Source organism: Cnephaeus nilssonii (genome assembly GCF_951640355.1).
Source record: "Cnephaeus nilssonii genome assembly, chromosome: Y".
Classification (NCBI taxonomy): Eukaryota; Metazoa; Chordata; class Mammalia; order Chiroptera; family Vespertilionidae; genus Cnephaeus; species Cnephaeus nilssonii.
The window spans coordinates 873,539-896,232 of NC_137096.1; positions in this window are offsets into that span (position 1 = coordinate 873,539).

Below are 22,694 nucleotides of genomic sequence, written 5' to 3' on the forward strand. Positions count from 1 at the left end.
AGAGCAGTTAGGGGCAAACAGGCCGGCAGGGGAGGGCAGTTAGGGGCAAACAGGCCAGCAGGGGAGGGCAGTTAGGGGCGATCAGGCCGGCAGGGGAGAGCAGTTGGGGGTGATCAGGCCGGCAGGGGAGGGCAGTTGGGGGCGATCAGGCCGGCAGGGGAGGGCAGTTAGGGGCAATCAGGCCTGCAGGGGAGGGCAGTTAGGGGTGACCAGGCCTGCAGGGGAGGGCAGTTAGGGGCGATCAGGCCAGCAGGGGAGGGCAGTTAGGGGTGATCAGGCCGGCAGGGGAGGGCAGTTAGGGGTGATCAGGCTGGCAGGGGAGGGCAGTTGGGGGCGATCAGGTCGGCAGGGGAGGGCAGTTAGGGGTGATCAGGCTGGCAGGGGAGAGCAGTTAGGGGCAAACAGGCCAGCAGGGGAGGGCAGTTAGGGGCAAACAGGCCAGCAGGGGAGGGCAGTTAGGGGCGATCAGGCTGGTAGGGGGAGCAGTTAGGGGCGATCAGGCCAGCAGGGGAGAGCAGTTAGGGGCAATCAGGTCAGCAGGGGAGGGCAGTTAGGGGGCGATCAGGCCGGCAGGCAGAGTGGTTAGAGGCAGGCAGGCAGGCAGGCAGGCGAGCGGTTAGGAGCCAGGGGTCCCGAATCGGAGAGGGTGCAGGCCGGGCTGAGGGAACCCCCCCCCCCCCCACTCCCGTCAATAAATGAAAGTGCTCGTTACGAAGGCGCCGGCGGCTGCACGTTAGATTTGGCACGCGGACGGAACACGCAGTCCGACCACATAGATGGAACACACGCTCGGGCGTGTCCCAGCAAGAAAGAAAGAAAGAAAGAAGAAAAGGTGGGGTGGGCGTGGCTAAGTGCCCTCGAATTAGAATCCTAAAGCCTGAGACTCTCGTTCTAAAGGAACCACCCGTGCCCCCCCCCCCTCCCCTCATGCCCGGGGCAGGTATGTTAGGGGAGACGGCTTTGTGTGTGAGTCAGACATTCTGTAGCCTTAACTGACACCCCTTGTCCTCTCCCACCCCCCGCCCCGCCTCCCGCCCCGCCGCCCGGGGCCCTGTCAGGTCACCGTCTCCACGCGAGAGTCCACATCTCAGGCCTGTGAAGTCAGGTAAACCGAGAAACAAGTTCCTACATCAGCTTCCACCCCGGGGCCCCCCCAAAACACCTAGGCCACACCCAGGAGGGAAGAAAAAAAATATACATCTTCTTTTCTTCCACGTGGAAGGAAGCCGTATCCGGGGTCTGTCTGGTCGAAGAGGATACATTGGTGGTTTTTTTTTTCTTTTTCTTTTTTTAAAAATATATTTTATTGATTTTTTTACAGAGAGGAAGGGAGAGGGAGAGAGAGTTAGAAACATCGATGAGAGAGAAACATCCATCAGCTGCCTCCTGCACGCCCCCTACTGGGGATGTGCCCGCAACCAAGGTACATGCCCTTGACCGGAATCGAACCGGGGACCCTTCCGTCCGCAGGCCGACGCTCTATCCACTGAGCCACACCGGTCAGGGCGAAGAGGATACGTTGTTGCAAGTGAAGATACGGTTGCAGCCCAGGTGGGTGTGGCTCAGGGGTTGAGCGTCCCCCTAGGAACCAGGGGGGTCCCGGGTTCGATTCCCGGTCAAGGGCACAAGCCCGGGTTGCAGGCTCGATCCCCTCCAGTAGGGGGCGTGCAGGAGGCAGCCGGTCCATGATTCTCTCTCCTCATGGACGTTTCTCTCTCTCTCTCTCTCTCTCTCTCTCTCTCTCTCTCTCTCTCTCTCTCTCTCTCTCCTTCTTCTCTGAGATCAATAAAAAACATTTTCAAAAAAGAAGCCGCCCAACAGATGGCAAAAGCTTCTTCTCGTTTGTTCATTGTTTGGCCACTGTTTCTTTAGCCATTTTTAGTAAAAATTTCGTAACTTAACTTTTACTATATCCTGTTCTACATAATCTCTCTCTCTATATAAAAGGCTACGTGACCTACTGTCCATGCGACAGGCTGGCCGGCCGACCGACCGACCGGCAGACCGACCGGATGCAATTTATTTATATATATAAAAGGCTCAGTGACTGACTGTCCATCCGATGGACCATCCGACCGACCGACCGACTGTCCAACTGTCCGTCCGACCGACCGGCTGGCCGGTATATATGACACGCACTGGCAATTTATCTCTTTATAAAAAAGGCTAAGTGGCCGACCATCCGTCCGACCGTCAGACCGTCCGACCGACCGGCTGGCCGGTACATATGACACGCACTGGCAATTTATCTATTTATAAAAAAGGCTAAGTGGCCGACCATCCGTCCGACCGACCGACCGACCGTCAGACCGTCCGACCGACCGGCTGGCCGGTACATATGACACGCACTGGCAATTTATCTATTTATAAAAAAGGCTAAGTGGCCGACCATCCGGCCGACCGACCGACCGTCAGACTGTCCGACCGACCTGCTGGCTGGTACATATTTAAAAATAAACATTGACTCGCGCATGCGCGAAACGTATAAAGCTCTCGCTGGCGCCGATGGCACGCGTGTGTTTCGATCTGGCATTGTCGATCGTGAATTTGGGTGACAATTCTTTTATAGAGAGAGGGCAGATGGCGATATTCAAATATTTCTTGTAATGAATTTCCTGTCAACGTGCACGAATCTGTGCACAGGGCCACTCGTTATTAATGACGAACTACAATGTTCGCGAACCCTACCACTGGCCATCTGCATTTGGGGGAGTCAGAGAGAAGGGGGGTGGGTATTAGGTAAGACATCTGACTCGTTAGCACCCACAGGATGGTGATGGAGGTGATGTCATGATGATGGTGGTGATGGAGATGATAGTGGGGGTGGGATGATGAGGGCGATGGTGGTGGAGACAATGGTGTCAATAATGGTGGTGGTGATGGAGATGGTGGTGATGGTGACAATAATGATGGTGATGGTAGTGATGGTGGTGGTGATGATTATGTGGTGATGATGGTGATGATGATGGTGGTGATGGTGGTGGTGATGATGATGATGGTAGTTGTGCTGCTAATGGTGATGATGATGGGGATGATGTTGTTGGTGGTGATGGTGGTGATGGTGGTGGTGATGGTGATGATGACGGTGATGGTAGTGAAGATGGTGATGGTGATGAAGATGATGGTGGTGATGATGGTGGTGGTGATGATGGCGATGATGATGGTGATGATGGTGGTGGTGATGGTTATGATGATGGTGGTGATGGTGGTGGTGATGGTGGTGATGATGGTGATGATGATTTGGTGGTGATGATGATGATGATGGAGATGATGATGGTGGTGATGGTGGTGATGATGAAGATGATGGTGATGGTGATGATGATGATGGTGATGGTGATGATGGTGATGGTGATGCTGATGATGGTGGTGATGATGGTGGTGATGGTGATGATGATGGTGATGATGTTGGTGATGGTGATGATGATGGTGATGATGGTGGTGATGGTGATGATGATGATGATGATGATGATGATGGTGATGATGATGGTGATGGTGATGATGATGGTGCTGCTGATGATGGTGGTGATGGTGATGGTGCTGCTGATGGTGGTGGTAGTGATGATGGTGATGGTGGTGGTGATGATGGTGATGGTGATGATAATGATGATGATGGTGGTGATGATGGTGATGATGGTGATGGTGATGGGGATGCTGATGAAGGTTTCTTTTGCTGGGAGCCTATCCTATTTGCTCTAATACCCGTCCCAGGTCCAGCCCGGCCTGCTCACAGAATTTTGCCTGCCTCGTCCCGTCAGGATGCCAACAGGCAAAGATGAACCACCGAACACCCCGGGCACACAGAGGCAGATCTCTGAAAGCAGACGTGCGGACCAAATGTCTCTCAAACAGCCGTCTCCACATGCGATACTGACAGACGCATCCTGAGCCGCTTTGATCATTTTCCGCCTCGTGCCTCCCGGGTGATTTCAAAGTGCGTTCTTGGCATTTGCAAACGATTACACGACTGGCTTTCGGAAAATAAAAGTGACATCAGTTCAAAAGCTCCTTCCAGTTGGCACTGGCCTCGGTGGCGATGTCTGATGATGTAGAAACCTTGAGGAACGTTAATCTCGCTGCATCCCAAAGGGGAGGAGAATGGCTTTTTTTTTTTTTTAGACATTTTTCTTCGAACTGCTCTCACAGACAAAAATAAAATGAAATATAAATCCGCAATGATTTTTACTATAACAAACTATAGCATCAATGCAAACCATCACACATGTCCATTAAATGATGCAAATGGTGAATATGAATGGTAAGCAGAAGACAGATTTTTGGGGGGAGAAAAACAGTAAATCACAAACTAATGAAAAATTATTTTTTAATTTTTTAAAAATATACACTGAGTGGCCAGATTATGATGATCTCTGAACGCATAATATTCTGGCCACTCAGTGTGTGTGTATATATTATATATATTAGAGGCCCGGTGCATGAATTCATGCATGGGTGGGGTCCAGCCAGCCTGGCCAGGGGGAGGGGACATGGGCGGTTGGCTGGCCTGCCTGCTGGTCGAACTCCTGGTCGAGGGGACCATTTGCCTATTTGCCTTTTATTCTATAGGACAGACACGGAGTGGCCAGATGGTTATGCGTTCAGAGATCATCCTCATCTGGCCACTCCGTGTATATATATTTTATTGATTTTTTTACAGAGAAGAAGGGAGAGGGAAAGAGAGTTAGAAACATCGATGAGAGAGAAACATCAATCAGCTGCCTCCTGCACGCCCCCCACCTGGGGATGTGCCCGCAACCAAGGTACATGCCCTCGACCGGAATCGAACCCGGGACCCTTCAGTCCGCAGGCCGATGCTCTATCCACTAAGCCACACCGGTGAGGGCTGAAAAATTATTTTAAAACTTAACAAAAAGAGCCTGTCCAGTGTGGCTCAGTGGTTGAGCGTCGACCTAGGAACCAGGAGGTCAGGGTTCGATTCCCAGTCAGAGCACATGCCCAGGTGGCAGGCTCGATCCCCCAGTAGGGGGCATGCAGGAGGCAGCCGGTCCATGATTTTTCTCTCTCATCTTTAATGTTTCTCTCTCTCATTCCCTCCCCCTTCCTCTCTGACATCAGTAAAAATGTTTTTAAAAACTTAATAAAAAGAAGCCACTGTCCATAGCTGGTTTGGCTCCGTGGACAGAGCATCGGCCTGTGGACTGAGGGGTCCTGGGTTTGATTCTGGTCAAGGGCACGAGCTTGGGTTGCGGGCTCCATCCCCAGTGTGGGGCGTGCAGGAGGCAGCCGATCCATGATTCTCTCTCATCACTAATGTTTCTATCTCTCTCTTTCCCTCTCCCTTCCTCTCTGAAATCAATAAAGATATATTAGGAGAAGAAGAAGAAGAAGAAGAACAACAACAACAACAACAACAACTACAACAACAACAACAACAACTACAACAACAACAACAACAACAAGAACAACAACAAGAACAACAAAAAGAACAAGAAGAAGAAGAACAAGAAGGAGAAGCCACTGTATCTACTTATATCCTTTTGGCAAAGACTGTGAAAATGGCCGCCACGGGGAGCAAAGACGTATTTTTATGGTCACAAAGCCGGTCGATTAAAAGGAGGAAAAAGGGTCCCGGGCTGAATTCCGGGCAAGGGCAATGCCAGGGTTGTGGGCTTGATCCCCGGTGGAGTGCGTACAGGAGGCAGCCGATCCATGATTCTCTCTCATCACGGATGTTTCTCTCTCTCCCTCTCTCTTCCTTTCTGAAATAAAAAATATATATATATCTAAAAACATAGTAGGATCCAAGGTAATTTAAATGGAGTGAAGCCGATTGCAACTGGCTATTCATTAACTCACTCCACAGCTTGGAATGCAAATGCAAAAAAAAAATCCTATATAATAAAAGCCTAATATGCTAAGTATCTGGTCTACTGGTCGGCCACTCAACCAATCAGAGCGTAATATGCTAATGATATGCTAAGGCCGCTCAACCGCTCGCTATGACGTGCACTGACCTCCAGGGGGCAGACGGTCGACCGGTCGACCAGTCGCTATGACGCGCACTGACCACCAGGGGGCAGACGCTCCGACCGGTAGGGTAGCTTGCTGCTGAGCTCTGCTCGATCGGGACTGAGCGAGACGGGCCGGACACGCCCTGGAGCCCTCCCGCGGTCCCTCTCCGGCTGGCCAACCTCCCGCGTCCCTCCCCGGCCCCGATCGTGCACCGGTGGGGTCCCTCGGCCTGGCCTGCGCCCTCTCTCCTTCCGGGACCCCTCGGGGGATGTCGGAGAGCCGGTTTCGGCCTGATCCCGCAGGCCAGGCCGAGGGACCCCACTGGTGCATGAATTCATGCACCGGGCCTCTAGTTAAACAATAAAAGCTGATTTTCAAGTTGAAAAATGAAGCCGTAGCCAGATGCATGCCTTCTCTCTCTCTCTCTCTCTCTCTCTCTCTCTCTCTCTCTCTCTCGTCTCTCTTTTGCATTCTCTGTAAGTTTTGCCAACGCTGCTGGATCCAGATCACCGGGGAATTTAGGGTAGCAGATTGTTAACATATAATTTGTTCCTGCGATTCCACAATGTGTCCTGGCATTGGCATAGACGCTCTTTTGGGGTTTAGCTCTGGTTGAAGACCAAAAAAAATTAAATTAAAAAAAAAAAGGATGATGCATCAAAGGCGTCTTTCTCAATACAGTGTGCTTTGAAAGAGGTTTAACGTTCCTTTCTGGCTCCCCCTGGCTCCTGCGTTAAATTAAAGGGTGGCAAGAAGAAGTATCTATTAAATCTAAAAAAAAAATAATAATAATAATACCATGAAAAGTGTAGATGTACTACAGAGGCGTGCACATGGGGTTCTGTCTTGAATGCGTTTCCTGGATGGATTGCCTGCTAAGAGCTTCTTCATACAAAATTGGTACCTTCTAATTTTAGTAGATATGGTAATCCGTAGCATGCTTTGCAATAATAATAATAAAAAAAGCAGAATATAAGGATCTGAGAAATCCTCCTAAACTCTTCATGAGTGTTTGAATCACCCAGAGATCTCGTTGCCAGGAAATTATGGTTGAGGTTCTATCCTGGTGAGTCCAAAACAAGGTAATTTTTAAATATATATATTTTATTGATTTTTTACAGAGAGGAAGGGAGAGGGATAGAGAGTTAGAAACATCGATGAGAGAGACACATCCATCAGCTGCCTCCTGCACACCCCCACCTGGGGATGTGCCTGCAACCGAGGTACATGCCCTTGACCGGGAATCGAACCCGGGACCCTTCAGTCTGCAAGCCGATGCTCTATCCACTGAGCCAAACCAGTTAGGGCCAAATCAAGGTGATTTTTAAAATATATTTTTATTGATTTCAGAGAAGAAGGGAGAGGGAGAGAGAGAGAGAGAGAGAGAAACATCCATGAGGAGAGAGAATCATGGACCGGCTGCCTCCTGCACGCCCCCTACTGGGGATCGAGCCCGCAACCCGGGCATGTGCCCTTGACCGGGAATCGAACCCGGGACCTTTCAGTCCACAGGCCGATGCTCAGTCCACTGAACCACGCCCTCCGGGTGCTAACCGTCCTTCAAAGGGAACTCCACTTTCCTTTATTTCTCTTCTTCTCTACGAAGGGAGATGAAATAGAAAAAAAAAAATTAGGAGCAAAATATTTTTGTTTCACCAAAAAAAAATAAATAAAAAATTCTCATTTATTTATATGTTGAAAGAACTCCAAGATCCCGATGTGAACAGAAAAAGAAGAAGAAATGAAACACCACGCGCGCACACACACACACACACACACACACACCACATATAATTCTGCTGCTGAAATGCTCGGCTGTGTCGACTGCCCGGTGGTTAAGAAGTCAGAGACGGCAGCCAAACCGTGAATCCAGATTCCAGATTCCAGCTCCCGTTCGGAGAATTCCACAAAATCCCGCCTCACTGGGTTCCGGGAGATCACGTCTGTGAGATCATGAGAACAGACGTTCAATAAGAGCCTCTCGTTCACAGGATCAGGAAATTAGGGTGATGTTTCTTTGTATACAGACCTTGTTTTATTGACAATGAAGAAATCAGTCCATGGCCTCGTTACGTATAATTACGGGAGGCCCGGTGCACGAATTCGTGCACCCGTGGGGTCCCTCGGCCTGGCCTGCGGGATCGGGCCGAAACCGGCTCTCCGACATCCCCCGAGGGGTCCCGGATGGCGAGAGGGCGCAGGCCAGGCCAAGGGACCCCACCGGTGCACGATCGGGGCCGGGGAGGGACGCGGGAGGTGGGCCAGCCAGGGAGGGACCGCAGGAGGGCTCCAGGGCGTGTCTGGCCCGTCTCGCTCAGTCCCGATCGGCCGGACCCCAGCAGCAAGCTCACCTACCGGTCGGAGCGTCTGCCCCCTGGTGGTCAGTGCACGTCATAGCGACTGGTTGACTGGTCGACTGTCTGCCCCCTGGTGGTTAGTGCACGTCATAGCGACTGGTTAACCAATCGACTGTCTGCCCCCTGGTGGTCAGTGCACGTCATAGCGACTGGTTGACCGGTCGACTATCTGCCCCCCTGCTGGTCAGTGCACGTCATAGCGAGCGGTTGAATGGCCTTAGCATATCATTAGCAGATTACGCTGTGATTGGTTGAACGGCCGACTGGTCGATCAGGACCCTTAGCATATTAGGCTTTTATTCAATCGGATGGAGAAGTCACTTCATGGCCTCATTATATATTTATTTTCTACCCATTAGACAATTGGCTCTTTGACTTCTTACTATGTCAGAGATGGTGCCTGCTGACAAGACATGAATGCCGTGAGATAGTTTTAAAAAATATATCTTTATTGATTTCAGGGAGAAGAAGGGAGAGGGAGAGGGAGAGAGAGAGAGTGAAACATCCATGATGAGATGTTTTATGGCATATACCCGGCAACACTCGATGAATGGAGCCTCAGACTGCGGACTGAAGGGTCCTGGGTTCGATTCCCGGTCAAGGGCACATGCCCGGGTTGCGGGCTCGATCCCCAGTGGGGGGCGTGCAGGAGGCAGCCGGTCCATGATTCTCTCTCCTCATGGATGTTTCTGTCTCTCTCTCCCTCTCCCTTCCTCTCTGAAATCAATAAAAATATATTTTTAAAAACTGAAATAGCACTTGCAATTTTTTATGTATAAATAATAAAGTGTGCATTTCTTTTATTGCTTAGAAAAAAAAGCAGGCATTGCCATATATACACGGAGTGGCCAGATGATGATGATTTCTGAACGCATAATAATCTGGCCACTCCGTGTATATAATTAGAGGCCCGGTGCATGAATCTGTGCATGGGTGGGGTCCGGCCAGCCTGGCCAGGGGGAGGGGACGTGGGCGGTTGGCCGGCCTGCCTGCTGGTCGAACTCCCGGTCGAGGGGACCATTTGCATATTAGCCTTTTATTCTATAGGACGTACACGGAGTGGCCAGATGATTGTGCGTTCAGAGGTCATCATCATCTGGCCGCTCCGTGGATTTTTTTTTTAAAAAAGAAGAAGGCAACTCGTTGGGTGTCTGGGAGTCATTTTCCTTTTTTTACAAACAACGTCCACTTGTCCACGGACCCTGGTCGTCTCCTTCCCCCGCTGTATCGGCAAGACCCAGCGGCCCCCTGGCCAAGCCGACGTCGCTGTCTAGACGTGCAGATAAGCTCCCGATTGCGTCCAAGAGCGGGGTCTTTGTAGGGGACGCCAGCCGCACACGTCAGGCACCGGGGTATGCCCTCCGTATCTCATCTCCAGGAAACGGGCTTAGAGAGCCTTCGCTCGAGACAGGGGGCGTCATTCCATTCTGGTGATGTTTCCCGTGCGGTCGACGAGGGCCCCGCTCGGCTGCCCACGCGCTGAGGTTGGTGTGTGTGTGTGTGTGTGTGTGGTGGGCCCTGTGGGGTGGCTTGGCTGTCCTGGCTTCAAGAAACTCCCTCCTGCATATTGGTCTTGGAATAGCAATTTTTAGTAGCAATCATATATATTTATTGATGTCAGAGAGGAAGGAAGAGGGAGAGAGAGAGAGAGAGAAACATCCATGAGGCGAGAGAATCACGGACCGGCTGCCTCCTGCACGCCCCCTACTGGGGATGGAGCCCGCAACCCGGGCCTGTGCCCTTGACCGGGAATCGAACCCTGACCTCCTGGTTCATTGGTTCATAGGTTGATGCTCAACCACTGAGCCAGGCCGGCTGAGATGTATACACGGAGCGGCCAGATGGTGATGATCTCTGAACGCATAATCATCTGGCGACTCCGTGTCTGTCCTATAGAATAAAAGGCTAATAGGCAAATGGTCCCCTCGACCGGGAGTTCGACCGGCAGGCAGGCCGGCCGACCGCCCACGTCCCCTCCCCCTGGCCAGGCTGGCCGGACCCCACCCATGCACGAATTCATGCACCGGGCCTCTAATATATATATACACACACACTGAGTGGCCAGATTATTATGTGTTCAGAGATCATCATCATCTGGCCACTCATCTTTCCTTCTTATAAGGACCCTTGTCAATGGGATATGGGACCTATGAACCAGGAGGTCAGGGTTCGAATCCCGGTCAAGGGCACATGCCCGGGTTGCGGGCTCCATCCCCAGAAGGGGGCGTGCAGGAGGCAGCCAGTCCGTGATTCTCTCTCATCATGGATGTTTCTCTCTCTCCCTCCCTCTGTCTTCCTCTCTGAAATCAATAAAAAACATCTATTTTATTTTTATAATCCTCACCCGAGGATATTTTCCCATTAATTTTCAGGGAAAGAGTGGAAAGAGAGAGGGAGAGATGGAGAGAAACACGGATGTGAGAGAGACACATCGACGGGCTGACTCCTGCACGCGCCCCGACCAGGGCCCGGGCCGGGGAGGAGCCTGCAACCCAGGCACATGCCCTTGACCGAGAATCGAACCCGGGACCCCTCGGTCCGCAGGCCGACACTCTATCCACTGAGCCACACCGTCTAGGACCCCATAAAAAATATTTTTAAAAAATAGGATTAAAAAAAAGAAGAAGAAGAAGATACGCAGGAGGGAGAACGCCTTCTGTTGGCTTCGACTCCACGTTTTTCTCTTCCTTTTTTCTGAGTTTTTTTTTTTTTTTTTCCGCATCCCCGGCCCATCCCTGGCGCTTCTGAGGGTCTGTCTTTCCCCGCTCGGTCCACGGCGTGGGCGGCCGGCTTCTCCTCCAGAAAATGTGCTCCTGCGACCGACCGGCAGCCAGGTTTTCCATCCGCAACATTTCCTGTGGGCTCGGCCAGGCCAGGAGACCATGTTGCAAAAGATAAAATAAAATAAAATAAAATAAAATAAAATAAAATAAAATAAAATAAAATAAAATAATAAATAAAATTCAGCCCTAACCGGTGTGGCTCAGTGGATAGAGCGTCGGCCTGCGGACGGAAGGGTCCTGGGTTCGATTCCGGTCAAGGGCATGGACCTTGGTTGCGGGCACATCCCCAGGTGGAGGCGTGCAGGAGGCGGCGGATGGATGTTTCTCTCTCATCGATGTTTCTAGCTCTCTATCCCTCTCCCTTCCTCTCTATAAAAAATCATTAAAATATATATGTATGTGTATATATATATATATATATATATATATATATATATATATTTCTTTATTGATTTCAGAGAGGAGGGGAGAGGGATAGAGAGTTAGAAACATCGATCAGCTGCCTCCTGCACGCCCCCCACTGGGGATGTGCCCGCAACCAAGGTCCATGCCCTTGACCGGAATCGAACCCGGGACCCTTCCGTCCGCAGGCCGCTGACGCTCTATCCACTGAGCCACACCAGGTAGGGCTCAATAAAATATATTTTTAAAAAAATAAATAAAATTCAATTTCGTCCCCAGCTCAGTCTTTCAGGGATGAAGAAGAGATAGATCCCTTTTCTTTGGGGATTTTTCTTCTGGCTGATGGCGGATGCTGACTCCTCGTTCCTTCCTCCCCTCACCGCCCCCCCAACCCCCCGCACCCCAATCCCCATGCCCTGGCCCTGGCCTTTGTCTGGACCAGCGGTCGGCAAACTCATTCGCCCACAGAGCCAAACATCCGCAGGACAACGATGGAAATTCCTTTGGAGAGCCACATTTTTTAAACGAAAACGTCTCCGAACGCCACGTCTTCCACACAGACGCGCCCAGGCCGTGGTGTTTTGTGGAAGAGCCACACTCCGGGGGCCCGAGAGCCGCCCGTGGCTCGCGAGCCGCCGTTTGCCGACCGCTGGGTCTAGAGTCTGGACCCTGCTGCCTGCCCGCCCCCCCCCCCCCCGCCCCGACCCCGAGGAGGACTGGCCGCTGACCTCAGCCCGGCCACACAGACAGGCCGACCGGCACCATCTGGACGGGAGGCCCTCGGGCCGGCCCGGCCGCGTCAGCAGGGGCAGGAGGGGAAACCCCGTTCTCCGGGGGGGGGGGGGGGGCGGCCCACGTGGCCGGGATACTGCTGAGTCAGGCCGTCCCGTCCGGGAAAACAGAACTGTTCTCCGAGGAGCAGATGTGAGCCGGGCCCTCCGGCTTCTTCTCCAGGGGGTCCTTATTTTATTTCACTTTTCAATTTTTTAAAATATTTTTTTTTTATTGATTCCAGAGAGGAAGGGAGAGGGAGAGACAGACATCCGTGATGAGAGAGAATCACGGACCGGCTGCCTCCTGCACGCCCCCGACTGGGGATGGAGCCTGCAACCCGGGCATGTGCCCTTGACCGGGAATCGAACCCGGGACCCTTCAGTCCACAGGTCATGCTCTATCCACTGAGCCACACTGGCTGGGCTCATCATGGTTGTTTCTATCTCTCTCCCTCTCCCCTCTCTGAGCTCAATAAAAATGTATTTTAAAAGAATGAGTTTAGCCCTGGCTGGCTTGGCTCAGTGGATAGAGCGTCAGCCTGCAGACTGAAGGGTCCCGGGTTCGATTCTGATCAAGGGCACATCCCCAAGGTTGCAGGCTCGGTCCCCAGTAGGGGGCGTGCAGGAGGCAGCCGATGCATGATTCTCTCTCCTCCTGGATGTTTCTCTCTCTCTCTCTCTCCCTCTCCCTTCCTCTCTGAAATCAATACAAATATATAGACACTGAGTGGTCAGATTATGATGATCTCTGAGCGCAGAATAACCTGGCCACTCAGTGTGTGTGTGTGTGTGTGTGTGTGTATATATATATATATATATATATATATATATATATATATATATATATATTAGAGGCCCGGTGCATGAATCTGTGCATGGGTGGGGTCCGGCCAGCCTGGCCAGGGGGAGGGGACGTGGGCGGTCGGCCGGCCTGCCTGCTGGTCGAACTCCTGGTCGAGGGGACCATTTGCATATTCGCCTTTTATTCTATAGGACAGACACGGTGTGGCCAGATGATTATGCGTTCAGAGATCATCATCATCTGGCCACTCCGTGTGTGTATATATATATTTTAAATGTGTGACATGTTCTCTTTTCTGAAATATTTGCAATTTCTTTGCCCTTTTGGGGGTGACGGTGGGAGGTCAGGGTTAGCAACATCCCCAGTTTCATTGTTTTGGGGGGTTTTTTTTGTTTGTTTGTTTTCTTCCTGATTCAGCATCTTGTCGGGCTCATGCAAACAGCTGAGCTTGTATTTATAAACGCGGTTTGACATTCCAATCTGTTTCAATAATTCGTTCTGATTTGCCTCCAGTCGGCGAGCGGCCGGGGGGCGGGGGGAGTGTTTGCAGGCCGGCGGAGGTTCCCGTGGGGATGTCCTGGGGGGGGGGGGTGGAATGTGGGATCTTTTTCGGCTTTTCCTGACATCCAGCTCACACGCGGCACCCCCTGCCCGTGGGGTCAGCGCAGCTGAAAACAGAGGCAGGCGAGAAGGAGCGATACCCCGTGATCTCACTCCTCTGTGGGATTTCACGAACAACACAAACAGATGAACAGAAATAGAGCCGGGGCTGATGGGGGGGGGGGGGGAATATCTATAATAATAAAGGCCCAAGCGACCATCGCAACCGAATGGATGATTGATCAGGCTGCGTGGGGGCGACCAGGTCTGCAGGGGGGGCAGTTGGTGGTGACCAGGCCTGCAGGGGGGGCAGTGGGGGATGATCAAGCTGGCGGCGGGGGGGGCAGTTAGATATGACCAGGCCGGTGGGGGGGCAGTTGAGGGTGACCAAGCTGGCAGGGGGGCAGTAAGAGGTGACCAGGCCATCAGGGGGGAAGTAAGGGGTGACCAGGCCAGTGGGGGGGCAGTTAGGGGTGACCAGGCCTATGGGGGGGGGGGCGGGGGGCAAACAGGTCAGTGGGGGGCAGTTAGGGGGTGACCAGGCTGGCAGGGGGGCAGTTGGGGGTGACCAGGCCTACGGGGGAGGGCGGGGGGCAAACAGGCCAGCAGGGGAGGCAGTTAGTGGTGACCAGGCCAGCGAGGGGACATTTGGGGGCAACCAGGCCAGCAGGGACCAGTTAGGGGGCGATCAGGCTGGCAGGGGAGCAGTTAGGGGGCAATCAGGCTGGCAGGGGGGCAGTTATGGGGCGATCAGGCTGGCAGGCAGAGGCAGTTAGTGGTGACCAGGCCAGCGAGGGGACATTTAGGGGCAACCAGGCCAGCAGGGACCAGTTAGGGGGCGATTAGGCTGGCAGGGGAGCAGTTATGGGGCGATCAGGCTGGCAAGCAGAGGCAGTTAGGGGCAATCAGGCTGGCAGGGGGGCAGTTATGGGGCGATCAGGCAGGCAGGTAGAGGGGTTAGGGGTGATCAGGCAGGCAGGCAGGCAAGCAGTTAGGAGATAGCGGTCCCGGATTGTGAGAGGGATGTCTTACTGCTGGTTTAGGCCCGATCCTGCAGAGATGGGGCCTAAACGGGCAGTCGGACATCCCCTGAGAGGTCCCAGATTGGAGAGGGTGCAGGCTGGGCTGAGGGACACCCCCCCTCTCCGTGCACGGATTTCGTGCACCGGGCCTCTAGTAAAATCCTATCTAATAAAAGAGTAATATGCAGATTGACCATCACTCCAACACACAAGATGGCTGCCCCCATGTGGTCAAAGATCCTGCCCCCATGTGGACACAAGATGGCCACCACAAGATGGCCAGCAGGAGAGGGCAGTTGGGAGGGACCAGGCCTGCAAAGGAGGGCAGTTGTGGGCAATCAGGCCAACAGGGGAGGACAGTTGGGGGGGACCCAGGCCTGCGGGGGAGGGCAGTTGGGAGGGACCAGGCCTGCAGGGGAGGGCAGTTAGGGGCAAACAGGCTGGCAGGGGAGCAGTTAGGCATCCATCAGGCTGGCAGGGGAGTGGTTAGGGGGTGATCAGGCTGGCAGGCAGAAGCGGTTAGGGGCAATCAGGCTGGCAGGCAGGCGAACAGTTGGGAGCCAGCGGTCATGGATTGTGAGAGGGATCGGGCCTAAACAGAAAGTCGGACATCCCTCGAGGGGTCCCAGATTGGAGAGTGTGCGGGCCGGGCTGAGGGACACCCCCCCTCTCCATGCACGAATTTCGTGCACCGGGCCTCTAGTAAAATCCTATCTAATAAAAGAGTAACATGCAGATTGACCATCACTCCAACACACAAGATGGCTGCCCCCATGTGGTCAAAGATCCTGCCCCCATGTGGACACAAGATGGCCGTCACAAGATGGCCAGCAGGGGAGGGCAGTTGGGGGGGACCAGGCCTGCAGGGGAGGGCAGTTGGGAGGGACCAGGCCGGCAGGGGAGGGCAGTTAGGGGCAATCAGGCTGGCAGGGGAGCAGTTAGGGGCAATCAGGCTGGCAGGGGAGTGGTTAGGGGGTGATCAGGCTGGCAGGCAGAAGCGGTTAGGGGCAATCAGGCTGGCAGGCAGGCGAGCAGTTGGGAGCCAGCAGTCCTGGATTGTGAGAGGGATCGGGCCTAAACAGAAAGTCGGACATCCCTCGAGGGGTCCCAGATTGGAGAGGGTGCGGGCCGGGCTGAGGGACACCCCCCCTCTCCATGCACGAATTTCGTGCACCGGGCCTCTAATAAAATAGAAAGATATATATATTTTTTAAAAGTACAATTGCATGAAAACCATTCATGAGAGTTGCTGGAACCATCATCCCTTTCTCACAACGTGTGTGGCCCGTCGCTGCACATGGCTCATCCGTCGTTTAGATTTTAACCTTCGCCCACGCCGACTGCTGTCCCCACCCCGCTCGAAAGATGGAGGCTAATTAAATCAAGCCTAGAAAATGAACCGTGGGGGTCCACGGTGGAGTTTGGAGTTCCAAGGAAAATCTTTTGGGCCCTGGCCAGTGTGGCTCAGTGGATAGAGCGTCAGCAGGCAGGCTGAAGGGTCCCGGGTTCGATGCCCGGTCAAGGGCACATGCCCGGGTTGTGGGCTCCATCCCCAGGAGGGGGTGTGCAGGAGGCAGCCGATCCGTGATTCTCTCTCATCATGGATGTTTCTCTCTCTCTCTCCCTCTCCCTTCCTCTCTGAAATCCATAAAAATATTTTTTTACATGCAATAAACATTAGCATTTCAAGAAAAACAATCTTAAATATCATAATGTTTCACGCAGGAACCATTAACATTTCAAGAAAAACAGCCTTAAGTACAATTATGTTACATGCAATAAACACCAATTATTCAAGAAAAACAGCCTTAAGTATAATCGTATTTCATGCAACAAACATGGATATTTCAAGAAATAATAAAAATGTATTTTTTGAAAATATGAACAATAAATCTGGCTGGTGAGGCTCAGTGGTGGAGCATCGACCTAGGAACCGGGAGGTCCCGGGTTCGATTCCCGGTCAAGGGCACAGGCCCGGGTTGTGGGCTCCATCCCCAGTAGGGGGCGTGCAGGAGGCAGCCGGTCCGTGATTCTCTCTCCTGACGGATGTTTCTCTCTCCCTCTCCCTTCCTCTCTGAAATCAATAAATACATATATTTTTTAAAAAGAATATTGTCTTGCAAAATAAAATTCAACTCCTTTTACTTTTAAATATATATATTTTTTACATTTTAATTTCTTTTTTGGTTAAGGTATGACCTATTTGTCCTCATCCCCCCTTATAAATATTTTTATTTTTCAATGAAAGTTGGCCTTCAAGCATCCTGCCTTACTGTTAAGAATACGCAAAAGGAGGCAGAGAATCTTCCGGACACATGTTCCTTTTTACAATTCGCTTTCACGAATGCCAGGGTGTTTTTTGTTTATTTTTTTGTTATGTTGCTGTGAATCCTCACCCGAGGATATTTGTCCATTGATTTTTAGGGAGAGTGGGAGGGAGAGACAGAGAGAAACATCCATGTGAGAGAGACACGTCGATGGGTCGCCTCCTGCCCGCGCCCCCGACCAGGGCCCGGGCCGGGGAGGAGCCTGCAACTGAGGTATAAAATAAAATAAAATAAAATAAAATAATAAAATAAAATAAAATAAAATAAAATAAAATAAAATAAAATAAAATAAAATAAAATAATAAAATAAAATAAAATAGAAAATAAAATAAATAAAATAAAATAAAATAAAATAAAAATCCCTTGACCAGGAATCGGACCCGGGACCCTTCGGTCTGCAGGCCGACGCTCTACCCACTGAGCCACACCGGCCAGGGATGTTTGTTTGAAAGGCGACCTGTAACAATTAAATCCGATTTCTGTAAACCCGCCGTCGTTTCATCACGAGTTAGTAACTGGAGAAGCAGATTATATCTGAGTCGTCCTCAAAAGTCACACGCTAACCCATAATGCGGGACTAATCACCGACCCCTTTCTGAATTGGGTCGATGGATTTTTTTATTTTCTGGTGAGTTTTGGTCAAGGGGTGGAGACGGGATTTATTTTTATTTTATTTTATTTATTTTATTATTTTATTTTATTTTATATTTTATATTATTTTATTTTATGTTATTTTATATTATTTTATTTTATATTTCATTTTATTTATTTTATTTTATGTTATTTTATTTTATTTATTTCATTTCACTTTATTTTATATTTTATTTTATTTATTTATTTTATTTTCTATTTTATTTTCTATTATTTTATTTTATATTTTATATTACTTTATTTTGTTTTTTATTTTATTTATTTTATTTAATATTTTATTTTATTTTCTATTTTATGTTATATTTTATTTTATTTTATTTTATGTTATTTTCTATTTTATTTTATTTATTTATTTTCTTTTCTATTCTATTTTATTTTATTTTATGTTATTTTATTTTTTTATTTTATTGGCTGCAAGTTCACGGCGCCTGGGTTTCGTCGATGTTTTACTTTAATGTGATTTTTTAAAAGCCCTCCGTAAATCGAAGGAGAGCTTGAAAGATCACGGGAGGTGACCTGACGATGGGGGGTCCTCATTTTCTAGGACAGGCCACCAGAGAAGCATTCTTCATTGACGGGGTTTGAGGCAAAACAAGATTCCTCTGCAGAGATTCGGCTCAATCGACTCAGCTATGACTTCATGGGGCATCTTATTTTTTTTAAAAAAAATAAATGTTTTATTTTTCAGTGACAGTTGGCATGCTATATCATTTTTTAAATATTTTTTTATGGGTCTCAGAGAGGAAGGGAGAGGAAGAGAGAGAGAAACATCCCTGATGAGAGAGAATCACGGACCGGCTGCCTCCTGCACGCCCCCGACTGGGGATCGAGCCCGCAACCCGGGCCTGTGCCCTTGACCGGGAATCGAACCCGGGACCCTTCCGTCCGCAGACCGACGCTCTATCCCCTGAGCCACACCGGCCAGGTCACGGTATTATTTTTAAATTTTTTTCTTTATTTCCCAGCCTGCGTGGCTCAGCGGTTGAGCATCGACCTATGAACCAGGAGGTCCCGGGTTCGATTCCCGGTCAAGGGCACAGGCCCGGGTTGCGGGCTCCATCCCCAGTCGGGGGCGTGCAGGAGGCCGCCGGTCCGTGATTCTCTCTCCTCATGGATGTCTCTCTCTCTCTCTCTCTCTCCCTCAAATGAACAATAAAAAAAAATATATAAAACACAAGCAGAAAGTCACCACGTCCCGCCGCTCACCGGAGTGTCAAATGCATGAAACCGTGGGCCGTGCTGACTGGGGGAAAGCTTGGCCGTGGGTGTGAGTTTTCTGCGTGAAGACGGATTCCGGGGTAAAAAAAAAGGGAAAAAAAAAAGCATAAATTACTCTTAAGCTACCGCCCGCCCCGGTATTCTCTGAACCCCGTAAACACGTCGAACCTAATCCGTTCCAGACCGGCCCCCTCCCCTTGCGCTGAGTCAGACCTGGGGATCTATCCGTGCGCCTCCCGCGTTCCCTCGTCCCACGCGGAGGAGAGAGCTCGCTGTGCAGAGTCATTTTTCCGGACGTCAGATCCATTCCTTTTTATTAAAAAATATATATATATATATATATTTTTTTTCCCTGCAGGCCCGGTGCACGGAATTTGTGTGCAGGGGTAGGGTCCCTAGGCCTGGCCGGCGATCAGGGTCCGTGCGGGCCTTCAAGCTGCTGGTCAGGGCCTCCCTTCATTCCACGCCGCCCCGTGTGGTCAGCTCACGTCGTGGTGAGCGGTCGAACGCCCGGTCACCCGGTCGAACTCCCGCGGGGACGCTTTGCATATCAGTCTTCTATACACGGAGCGGCCAGATGATGATGATCTCTGGACGCATAATAACCTGCCCACTCCGTGTGTGTGTGTGTGTGTGTGTGTGTATATATATATTTTGGAGGCCCGGTGCATGAATTCATGCATGGGTGGGGTCCGGCCGGCCTGGCCAGGGGGAGGGGACGTGGGCGGTTGGCCGGCCTGCCTGCTGGTCGAACTCCCGGTCGAGGGGACCATTTGCATATTCGCCTTTTATTCTATAGGATAGACACGGAGCGGCCAGATGATGATGCGTTCAGAGATCGTCATCATCTGGCCGCTCCGTGTATTTTATTGATTTTAGAGAAGAAGGGAGAGAGAGAGAGAGAGGGAGAGAGAGAGAAACATCGATGATGAGAGAGAGTCATGGATCAGCTGCCTCCTGCACGCCCCTACTGGGGATCGAGCCTGCAACCCAGGCATGTGCCCTTGACCGGGAATCGAACCCGGGACCCCCCTGGTTCCTTAGCTCGATGCTCAACCGCGGAGCCACGCCGGCCGGCCCGGGGGCACAAGTCGAATCCATTTCAGAAAATAAGATGGAGACGCAGGGGCAGCCGAGACGCCCTCCGCGCTGCGGACATCTGGATTCCATTTGGGCCGTATTTTATTTTTACTTTTTTCTTTCTTCCTTTTTTTTTTTAAATTTCCCTCACGTCACTTTCATTTCCAAAGAGGCTGGAAAACCTGGTTTTAATTGATGCAATCTTCCCCCCTCCTCCCCCCTCCCCCCTCCCCACGCCCCCTCCCTCTCCTCCTCTCCCCTCCCCATCGGCCAGGATCTGGCTGCGCTCCCCGAAACCGTGTCCCCGTGGTTTCCTGAAAATGCACGGCTGGTAGAAAATTCTCGACTCCCCGGTTTCTTCGGAGACGCTTGCACAAAACGAGTCTGGCTTAATGCATCCCACATGTGCAAGCGGGGGAAAGGGGGGAGGGGGGCGTATGGAGGTGTCACAGGAGGGAGAGGAGGCAGGGAGGGAGGCTGGGGATCTGTTTGCCATCACCCCAGCCCAGCCCAGCCCCCCCACTTCCTGTAGCTACTCAGCTCGCACCCCCACACACCCCCCTGGGGTCACGCAGAGGTCAAGCCAACGTCGAAGGCGCCCGCTAACGTCGGCAGAAAAGCCATAAAGCAAACGGGGGTCCTGTCGAGTCCGGCCCACGCCTGGTCCTGCCCGTGAGCATCAGCCGTAACTGTGGTTCCACCTTGATCTTATTTATTTTTTAAAAAAATATATTTTATTGATTTTTTTACAGAGAGGAAGGGAGAGGGAGAGAGAGTCAGAAACATCGATGAGAGAGAAACATCCATCAGCCGCCTCCTGCACGCCCCCCACCTGGGGATGTGCCCGCCACCAAGGTCCATGCCCTTGACCGGGAATCGAACCCGGGACCCTTCAGTCCGCAGGCCGACGCTCTACCCACTGAGCCACACCGGCCAGGGCATGATCTTATTTTTTAAATTGTATTTTTATTTTTATTGATTTCCGAGAGGAAGGGAGAGAGGGAGAGAGAATCGTGGATCGGCGGCCTCCTGCACGCCCCCTACTGGGGGGAGGAGGGAGATGGAGCCCGCCACCCTGGGCATGTGCCCCTGGACAGGAATCGAACCCGGGACCCTTCGGTCCGCAGGCTGATGCTCTATCCACTGAGCCACACCGGCTGGGGCCCACCTTGATGGTATACCCTCAGCTTAGTCACATTTAAAAAAAAAATAAAAATAAAGGCAAGCTTTATTCAGCTTATACTGTTAACTGGACTCATTCATTTTAAAAAATATATATTTTTTTTTATTGATTTCAGAGAGGAAGGGAGAGAGAGAGAGACATCCATAATGAGAGAGAATCATGGATCGGCCGCCTCCTGCACGCCCCCTACTGGGGATCGAGCCCGCAACCCGGGCCTGTGCCCTTGACCGGGAATCGAACCCGGGACCCTTCAGTCCGCAGGCCAACGCTCTATCCACTGAGCCACACCGGCCAGGGCAGGACTCATTCATTCTTATAGAAATGAGACTTAATATTTATTTCTTTCCCACGGGAATTCCTTTTTTTTCCCAAAGGAGATTCATTGAGGGAGAGAGAAAAAAAATAAAAATGGAACAAATTAGGTTCAGCTGCAAATAAAACCAACAAAGACAGAAAGGCGAGGATTTTTTCTCTCCTTCCCCTGAGGCCTGGATTTACCCTAAATGAAGACCCTCAAAAGTGGATCCGGAAAATGTGTTCTTATAATTACCCCCAAATCCGGCGTTATGGATTTAAGGCCTACCCCATTAGGGGCAAAGAATTTGCACATTTAAAAAAAATAAGATCATGCCCTGACCGGTGTGGCTCAGTGGATAGAGCGTCGGCCTGCGGACCGAAGGGTCCCAGGTTCGATTCCGGTCAAGGGCATGTACCTTGGTGGCGGGCACATCCCCAGTGGGGGGCGTGCAGGAGGCAGCTGATCGATGTTTCTCTCTCATCGATGTTTCTAGCTCTCTCTCCCTCTCCCTTCCTCTCTGTAAAAAATCAATAAAATATAATTTAAAAAATATATATATGTTTTTATTGATTTCCGAGAGGAAGGGAGAGGGAGGGAGAGAGATAGAAACATTAATGATGAGAGGGAATCATGGATCGGCCGCCTCCTGCACGTCCCCCACTGGGAATCGAACCCGCAACCCGGGCCTGTGCCCTTGACCGGGAATCGAACCCGGGACCTCCTGGTTCCTAGGTCGACGCTCAACCACGGAGCCACCCCGGCCGGGCTGGTCTGAATCTTTCTCCTTCTCCTCCTGGGAGAAGGGAAATTCTTCTTGCGAACCAACTTGCAATCCTTTTCTTGGATATTTTCGTGGTCTTTTCTCTCTTCTGGATGCAATTCTCCGGCTCCCGGGGTGGACGATGCTAGACGCTCGGGAGCCAAACGGTTTCTCTTTAGCGGCAGGAAGTTTGCACAAACAACTTAGGCAAACTCAGACTCGATGAGCCCAGATTTTTATTGGAGCCGGATGAGGCATGTTTACTCATGCCGTCGCCCTGCGGGAGGGAGGGACGCAGGCGATGGGAGATGAACAGATGCGACTCGGGAATCCTCAAGGAACCCGCTGGCGACGGGGGGAAGCCGTAGAAATGGACGTGACAAGGCATCGGTCCAAAATAGCAAAAATGGGCCATCGGGCCGGGCCGGTGTGGCTCAGTGGATGGAGCGTCGGCCTGCAGACTGAGGG